Source organism: Mustela nigripes, chromosome 16 (assembly GCF_022355385.1).
Source record: "Mustela nigripes isolate SB6536 chromosome 16, MUSNIG.SB6536, whole genome shotgun sequence".
In the NCBI taxonomy this organism is placed as follows: Eukaryota; Metazoa; Chordata; class Mammalia; order Carnivora; family Mustelidae; genus Mustela; species Mustela nigripes.
In genome coordinates this window covers 40,810,281-40,817,258 of record NC_081572.1, presented here as the reverse complement: position 1 = coordinate 40,817,258, position 6,978 = coordinate 40,810,281, and the positions used below count along the sequence as shown (strand labels likewise).

The 6,978-nt window shown below is 48.3% G+C and overlaps 1 long non-coding RNA gene across 2 annotated transcripts in view; it reads right to left on the bottom strand.

The window, feature by feature from the left end:
- Positions 1-5,679: 5,679 nt before the first annotated feature.
- Positions 5,680-6,978, bottom strand: part of LOC132003459 (uncharacterized) — a 23,271-nt gene continuing 21,972 nt past the window's right edge. For both annotated transcript variants that reach the window (XR_009400207.1, XR_009400206.1), the window contains exon 4: positions 5,680-5,752. This is a non-coding gene — a long non-coding RNA (uncharacterized LOC132003459). The remainder of the gene's footprint in view (positions 5,753-6,978) is intronic.

Genomic DNA, 6,978 nt, shown 5'->3' with positions numbered 1-6,978 from the left:
GTGAGAACTCTGTTGAAACCTCCCATCCCTTCACCACCTCCCCCAACCGCGGGGTATATAACATGCCCACCTTCACAACCCAGGGCAGCAGCTCTTCCTGCCCACGGGTCCTGTCCCCGTGCTTTAATAAACCACCATTTTGCACCAATGACGTCTTAAGAATTCTTTCTTCAGTCGTCGGCTCCGAACCTCCTCACCCCACCGAACCTGACTTAGGTTCTGGGACTTCATCAGAATGACCATTAAGATAGTTGGGAGCTTCCTGGAAGAATGTCCCAGGTGTCCCACGGTGGGGTGAGGGGGCCAGGGGAGTTGCAGGGTGTCGGCATGAGTTTTATCCTTAGCTAGCCTTCTGCTTCCTTGTCACATGGGTGGGGGGCTTTAATTACCTTGGCCTTTCCCTCTGAGGCTCAAGATGGTTCCAGCCATGGCAGTCGAGTAGGAAGAAGAAAGGCAGCAGCCCCAGGATGGGAAAACTCAGACTTTCCAGCAATCCTTCGTGGGCTGGAGCTTATCCAACATTGGCCAGAACTTTGCCCATAACCCCGAGCTGCAAGGGAGGGGAGAAGGCGTGTTTTCAGCAGAGGAGGGAACCAAGCAAAGACCAGGTTTGAAGGGTATTGGGTCTAACCTAGAGTGTCTGCACGGGTTCCGAGTGGGAAATGCGCAGAGCTATGCGGGGGCAGAAGAGGACATGCCAGACTCCTTCAGGGGTGGTGGGGCTGATGGGAAAAGGCTTTCCAGGACGAAGGCCCACCCTCAGTGGCGTTTTAGCCAGAGCCAATCACAGGAAGCACAGAGCATGTGCTCCATGCTCGGGAAATCAGGCCCCACAGGTCAGAAGGGGCGTAACACTCTGGAGCTTGGTTTTCATCAGCTACTTGATGGGTCATCTGGGGTGCTTTGGACAGAGATTTCAGGGTGTCCCAAGATCTACCCAATTGAAACCTCCAGGTGATGCCTGTAAGTTTGGGACCATTGGCTCCAGTCTTCATGGGGTGGGGTGACGGGGCCCGCGAGGTATAGGTGCTGGCTGAGGCTGCCCCCGGGGGCCCCACTCTGGCCACAGAAGCAGAATAGAAAGCCAGCAAGTAGGGAGCTGCTTGCTGAGTGGATGGTCCCCAGGGCACTGCTAACCTGGCGTGAGGAATGAAGGAGGACCAGTTCTGGAGAAAAAGCCACAGAGGTTTCTAGATTCTTTCTGGGTGTGACAGAGGGTACACCTTCTCAGACTTCTGACCCTTCTTGAACCCAGCCCAGCAAGCCCTTTCCCCCAACCACTGTCCTTCCCAGGGAGCCAGAGGGAACTGGAAGAAAGATGAATTATCAGAGGAAGGTCACCCTCTGGGTTCGGGGCTCCCAGCCCTCTGCCAGAGGCTGTGCTAGCCTATTGCCATTGCCTATTGCCAAGGTTGCCAGCTTCCAGTCTGGGGGCACCTGGGTGGCTCAGTGGGGTAAAGCCTCTGCCTTCGGCTCAGATCATGATCCTGGGGTCCTGGGATCCAGCCCCGCATTGGGCTCTCTGCTCAGCAGGGAGCCTGCTTCCCTTCCTTTCTCTCTCTGCCTGCCTCTCTGCCTACTTGTGATCTCTATCAAATAAATTAATTAATTAAAAAAAGAAAGAAAGAAACTTCCAGTCTGGAGTAAAGGGAGCTGGCGAAGGTGGATGATTCTGGAGGGGGCTGTGACTGCCTTGGGGGCCTACATGCTGGGGACCTGGACCTGGGATAGGATGGCCGCAGGGGTGGGGGTGTAGGCACACAGGTTAGAGCCACATTTTGAAAAGCTCAAATTGGCCAATTTGATTGGCCGAAAGGAAGTTCATTCTTGCTAGAATAAACTAGTCTGAGGAAAGAGATCACAGTGGGATTTCAAGGATCAAACAGGGAGTGTTTATAGACATCCCCCCAACTGCACCCCAGATTCTTACATTTGCTGGCTACCTGTCCTGCTCATACTCCTAACCCTACTTAGACTCGCCTTTACTACGTCTGTGATCCAGACAATGGGAGGAGAGGTCCGAAGGGGAGTGCTTAGGGATGAGGTTCTGGGATGAGTAAGCCAATCTTCTGATAAAGAGTGGAATGGGGAAGAGGGAGGGAGGGAGGGTGGTGGTGTTCCTGGGTACTGAACCGTGCTTCTAGAAATGGGCCCTGCTGTAAGTTAAATCAGTGGTAAAGGGAATGAGAGCATAGAGGGGGTTTTCCCTAAAATCTTGGCACGTAGACCACTGTGGCTCTGCCCATCGTCATACTAGTCCCAGTAGCCACTCATTCATTTACTTATTCATAGATTGGGAAGATACAGCCATGGGGAAAGCAATGACCTCTGACCTCGGGGGACTTCTGTCCTCGTTGGGGAGTCAGACAAGGAACAATCAAACCAGTCAGGGCTAGAGAGGAATGAGAAAGAGGAAGAGGAAGTATACTATTTCATTTTGCGGGGTGGGGGTGGGGGTGGGGGGGGAAGGCCTTAATAATAAGGTGACGGGTAGGCAGAGACCTGACAGAAGTGACAGAAGGGGAAGTCATGTTAGACATCTGGGGGAATCATGTTCCGGGTGGAGAGAGCAGCACCTGCAAAGGTCCTGACGCAGGACTGCCGGAAGAACCTCAAGGCTGCCAATGACTCTGGAAGAGGGTGAGCAAAGCAGGGAGTTCTTTGTAAAAAAAAAAGAGAGAGAGACTGAGGAGTTAGAGAGTACCAGCTTTGCAGTCATTCATACCTGGGACCAACAACTTGTCTGTATTTGAGCGAATTGCTTCATCTCCCTACCGCCCATTCTCCTTGTCTGTAAAATGGGAAGAACAGAGTTATTGCACTTATGGGGCTTTACGGGCTTTCTTAAATAAGTGGTGACTATCACTGGGGTTATTATAAATGCACGGATACCTGTTCAATATTTAGTATTACCCCTTTCCTGGAGACGTTTTCCAACGACATATGCCTGATTGTGTTTTTTTTTTCCCATTTTTTTATTGTCTAAAAATATACATAACATACAATTTACCACCTTAACTGTGTCTAAGTGTGCAGTCCGGTGGTATTAAGTACATTCGCACACTATCCTGCTCCCATCTGCTCCTTTTAGCCCCACAATGCCTTGCATCTAGTAAAACTGAAACTCTGCACCCATTAGCTGAACCCAGTAGCTCCTGAGTTCTACTTTCCGTCTCTATGAATTTGACTCTTCTAAGTATCTCCTATTAATGGAAACTTATGATATTTGTATTTTTTTACGACCCGTTTCTTTCGCTGAGCATGAGGTGCTCTGGGTTCGTTTTCGCTGCGGCATGTGGCAGACTGAACACTATGCCGTTGGCATTGCAGGGATCCAGCCCATTGCGTTCATGCATTTAACCGACGATGGGCACCGGGATTCCTTCTACCTTTTGGCTCTTGTGAACAGCGCTCCTCTGAACACAGGGGAACAAGTTTCTCTTCGAGCTTCTGCTTTCAGTTCTTTCGGGCGCATACCCACAAGTGGAATTTCTGGATTGTGGGGCAGTTCCAGTTTTAATTTTGTGGGGGTAAGGGGCGGACCTTCATACTCTTCCACCGAGGCTGCACCATTTTGCATTCCCACCACTGGTGCCCGAGGATCTCAATTTCTCCACTTTCTTGCCCACACTTGTTATTTCCTTCTTTTCCTTTTTTTCCCTTTTGTTCATTCTTCTTCTTCTTTTTATTTATTTATTCTTATTATTTTTTTGGTAGTTTTTCTGCAGAGTGTGAGGTATCATTTTCTTGGTTTCTTAAATATTTGGCATCTTTAATTACATTTACATTTACATTACATTGACATTGACATTACATTTTGGGGCATTTTAAATTACATTGACAGCAACTTGTCTCCTGTGCTGTCTGGAATACGTGGGCAACAGATACCAAGAATCACGAATTACACTCGCTGTTTCCTCCATTCCTCAAGGTATGGGCTTGTCATAATTACTCCAGAGCTCCACAGCAGACTCTAGAAACGAGGGCAGAGGAGCAAAGAGCTGGGCTGGTGCAGGCAGGACCCTCACCAGAGTCAGAATTAGGATCTAGTCATTTTCCGACGAAAGCAGGTTTCTCTTTGAATCAACACTTCCTTCCACTTTCTTTTCATTTGAGTCAACAGAAACCCTTAAGAGTTTTTTGGGTTTTTTGTTGTTGTTGTTGTTGTTAAGATTTTATTTATTTATTTGACAGGCAGAGAAGTCAAGTAGGCAGAGAGGCAGGCAGAGAGAGAGGTGGGAGCAGGACCCCTGCTGAGCAGAGAGCCCAATGCGGGGCTCAATCCCAGGACCCTGGGATCATGACCTGAGCTGAAGGCAGAGGCTTTAACCCACTGAGACACTCAGGTGTCCCCCCTTAAGAGTTTTAAACCCTTTTCAGGGAGTTCTGAGCTATGGTCAGAAGGAAGGAATAAGGAAACATAGGAAGCAGCCATCTAGCTTTCAATTTGTGTGTGTGTGTGTGTGTGTGTTAAGATTATTTATTTATTTATTTATTTATTTATTTGAGAGAGCAAGTGCACGAGAGCACAAACATAAGCAGCCGTAGGTGGAGGGAGAAGCAGGTTCCCCGCTGAGCAGGGAGCCCAGGCGGTCCTGGATTGTCCTAGGATCAGGACCTGAGCCAGAAGCCGATAGATGCTTAACTGATGGAGCCACCCAGGCACCCCTCAGTTTTGGGTTCTGAACGTGGGTCATTGGGAGGTCCCTCAGCGACTGGCCTGAGTCCTTGGAATGGTCTCTGGAATGTGGGCAGATGGTAGCAGTTCCTGCCCGGCCCACTCCCAACCCTGCCAACAGTACACGCCATATCCAGTCTGGAGTGTTCTGCTCAGTCATGCTCCCTCACCGTCCCCCCTCTAGCCTTCTAGGGAGCCCCATCTTGCTACACTGTCCACCCTGCTTGCTACACTGCCTATGCACCTTATCGTAGAAGCAGAGCACGACACAGCTTCTCCTGCACGGCATATGTGGGTCTCCCTGCTTTCTTGGCCCCCACACTCTAGGCTCTCCTCATAATGCAGCCCATCCTTCCTGGGTGGGCTGTTGGTCTAGGAGAGGAAGAGGCGGGTACAGGCCTTTCCTGGAGGAGTTCTTCAGAGCAGAAGAAAAATAGCGAGTGCGGTATAAAAGAAAAGGTCAGAGCTCTATTAGATAAGAAACAAAGGCCAGAGACCACGAGTGGAACCCGGAGAGGGAGAGAAGGCCACTGACTATCCCCTCACCTCCCACAGGAAGGCAAGGGGATGCTGGCCCCAGTCAGGAGGGGCCTCTCCGCAGTGATGGTGGAAGCGCATGAGAGGGACCTCCGACCTGGTCTGGGCTAGTCAAGAGAAGGGCGTGGTGATACTCATCTGGGTTTGTTTTTTCTAAAAACGCTGAGTCCTCCCAAATAAGGTAGGACAACAAAGACACTCACCTAGTGATCCTTTGTTATGTGGCTGGTGCTTGGCTACATTCTTGACATATATTATCTCATTGAATCCTCACAACAATCTTAGGTGACTTTATCCCTATCTTCATTTTATAGATAAAGAAATTGAAGAGTTTATCTCTGGGGAGGTTAAGGAACGTTAAAAAGGTTCAAATGCCGGTCTGTCTTACCAAGAGAGCCAAACTTTGTAACCAACAGAATATTTATTCAGAATGTACTGTTTGGACAACTGGGATGGGGTTTGACCTCGCTGTAGGCCTTTCTTTAATTCTCAGTTCCTTCAATTCAATCCATATGTAAATCAATCATCCAGTTCTGCCTAAAAAAACAATGTATATCATATTTAAATATTTATTAGAAGCCTCTATCTCTGTGATGGTCTATTTCCCAAATAATTTTTCTGATGAGACCAGGAGAGAGAGAGAAATATTGGCTAAACCCCATGGTGACCAGACTTTTCAGATTTTTAACTCTGTGAGGTAACAGATGTGTTGACTAACCTCATTATGATAATCATGTCGCATATACATGTTCTGTAACTTACACGTCTTCAATATTCGCAACATCACGTCAGTTCTACCTCAGTAAAGCTGGGGAAAAAACTAAAACCAGGAAAAGAATTTCACTGAGGTAAATATGTTTCAAAAATAAATAGGTTGGGGTGCCTGGGTGTGGCTCAGCAGGTTAAGCCTCTGCCTTCGGCTAAGGTCATGATCTCAGGGTCCTGGGATAAAGCTCCACATCCTGCTTTCTGCTCGGCAGGAGGCCTGCTTCCCCTCCCCCCTCCACCTGCCTGCCTCTCCTCCTACCTGTGATCTCTCTCTGTGTTAAATGAATAAATAAAATCTTTAAAAATAAATAAATAGTCATTGGGTAGGATTCAGGAATCTACTGTTAGAGTTTTGACAACTCTCTATAACAGATGACTCTATAAAAGAAAATTTTGAAATGTTCTTTTTTTAAAAAAGATTTTATTTATTTACTTATTTGAGAGAGAGACAGAGCATGAGCTTGGGGAGAAGCAGAGGGAGAGGGAAAAGCAGACTCCCCACCGAGCAGGGAGCCTGAGCCTACAGTGGCCAGAGCCAAAGGCAGACCCTCAATCAACTGAGCTACCCAGATGCTCCTGACATAGAATTTTCTGTAGCAAACTTACTGTTCACACTTAGTCTAAGTATAAAACTGCCCCTAGCCCTTGATGTCACTTCTCAGACAAGTTACTTTGTTCACCAGGCATTCACCAGTTGGGAAATGGTTTACATTTGACAAGGAAGCCTGAAGCAGACAATGCATCTCTACTCTGATCTTTCAGGAAAAATGCCTGCTTTTATGGGTGGCCTAAGAATCAGGGAAGTGGGGCGCCTGGGTGGCTCAGTGGTTAAGCCGCTGCCTTCGGCTCAGGTCATGATCTCAGGGTCCTGGGATCGAGTCCCACATCAGGCTCTCTGCTCAGCAGGGAGCCTGCTTCCTCCTCTCTCTCTCTCTGCCTGCCTCTCTGCCTACTTGTGATTTCTCTCTGTCAAATAAATAAATAAAATCTTAAAA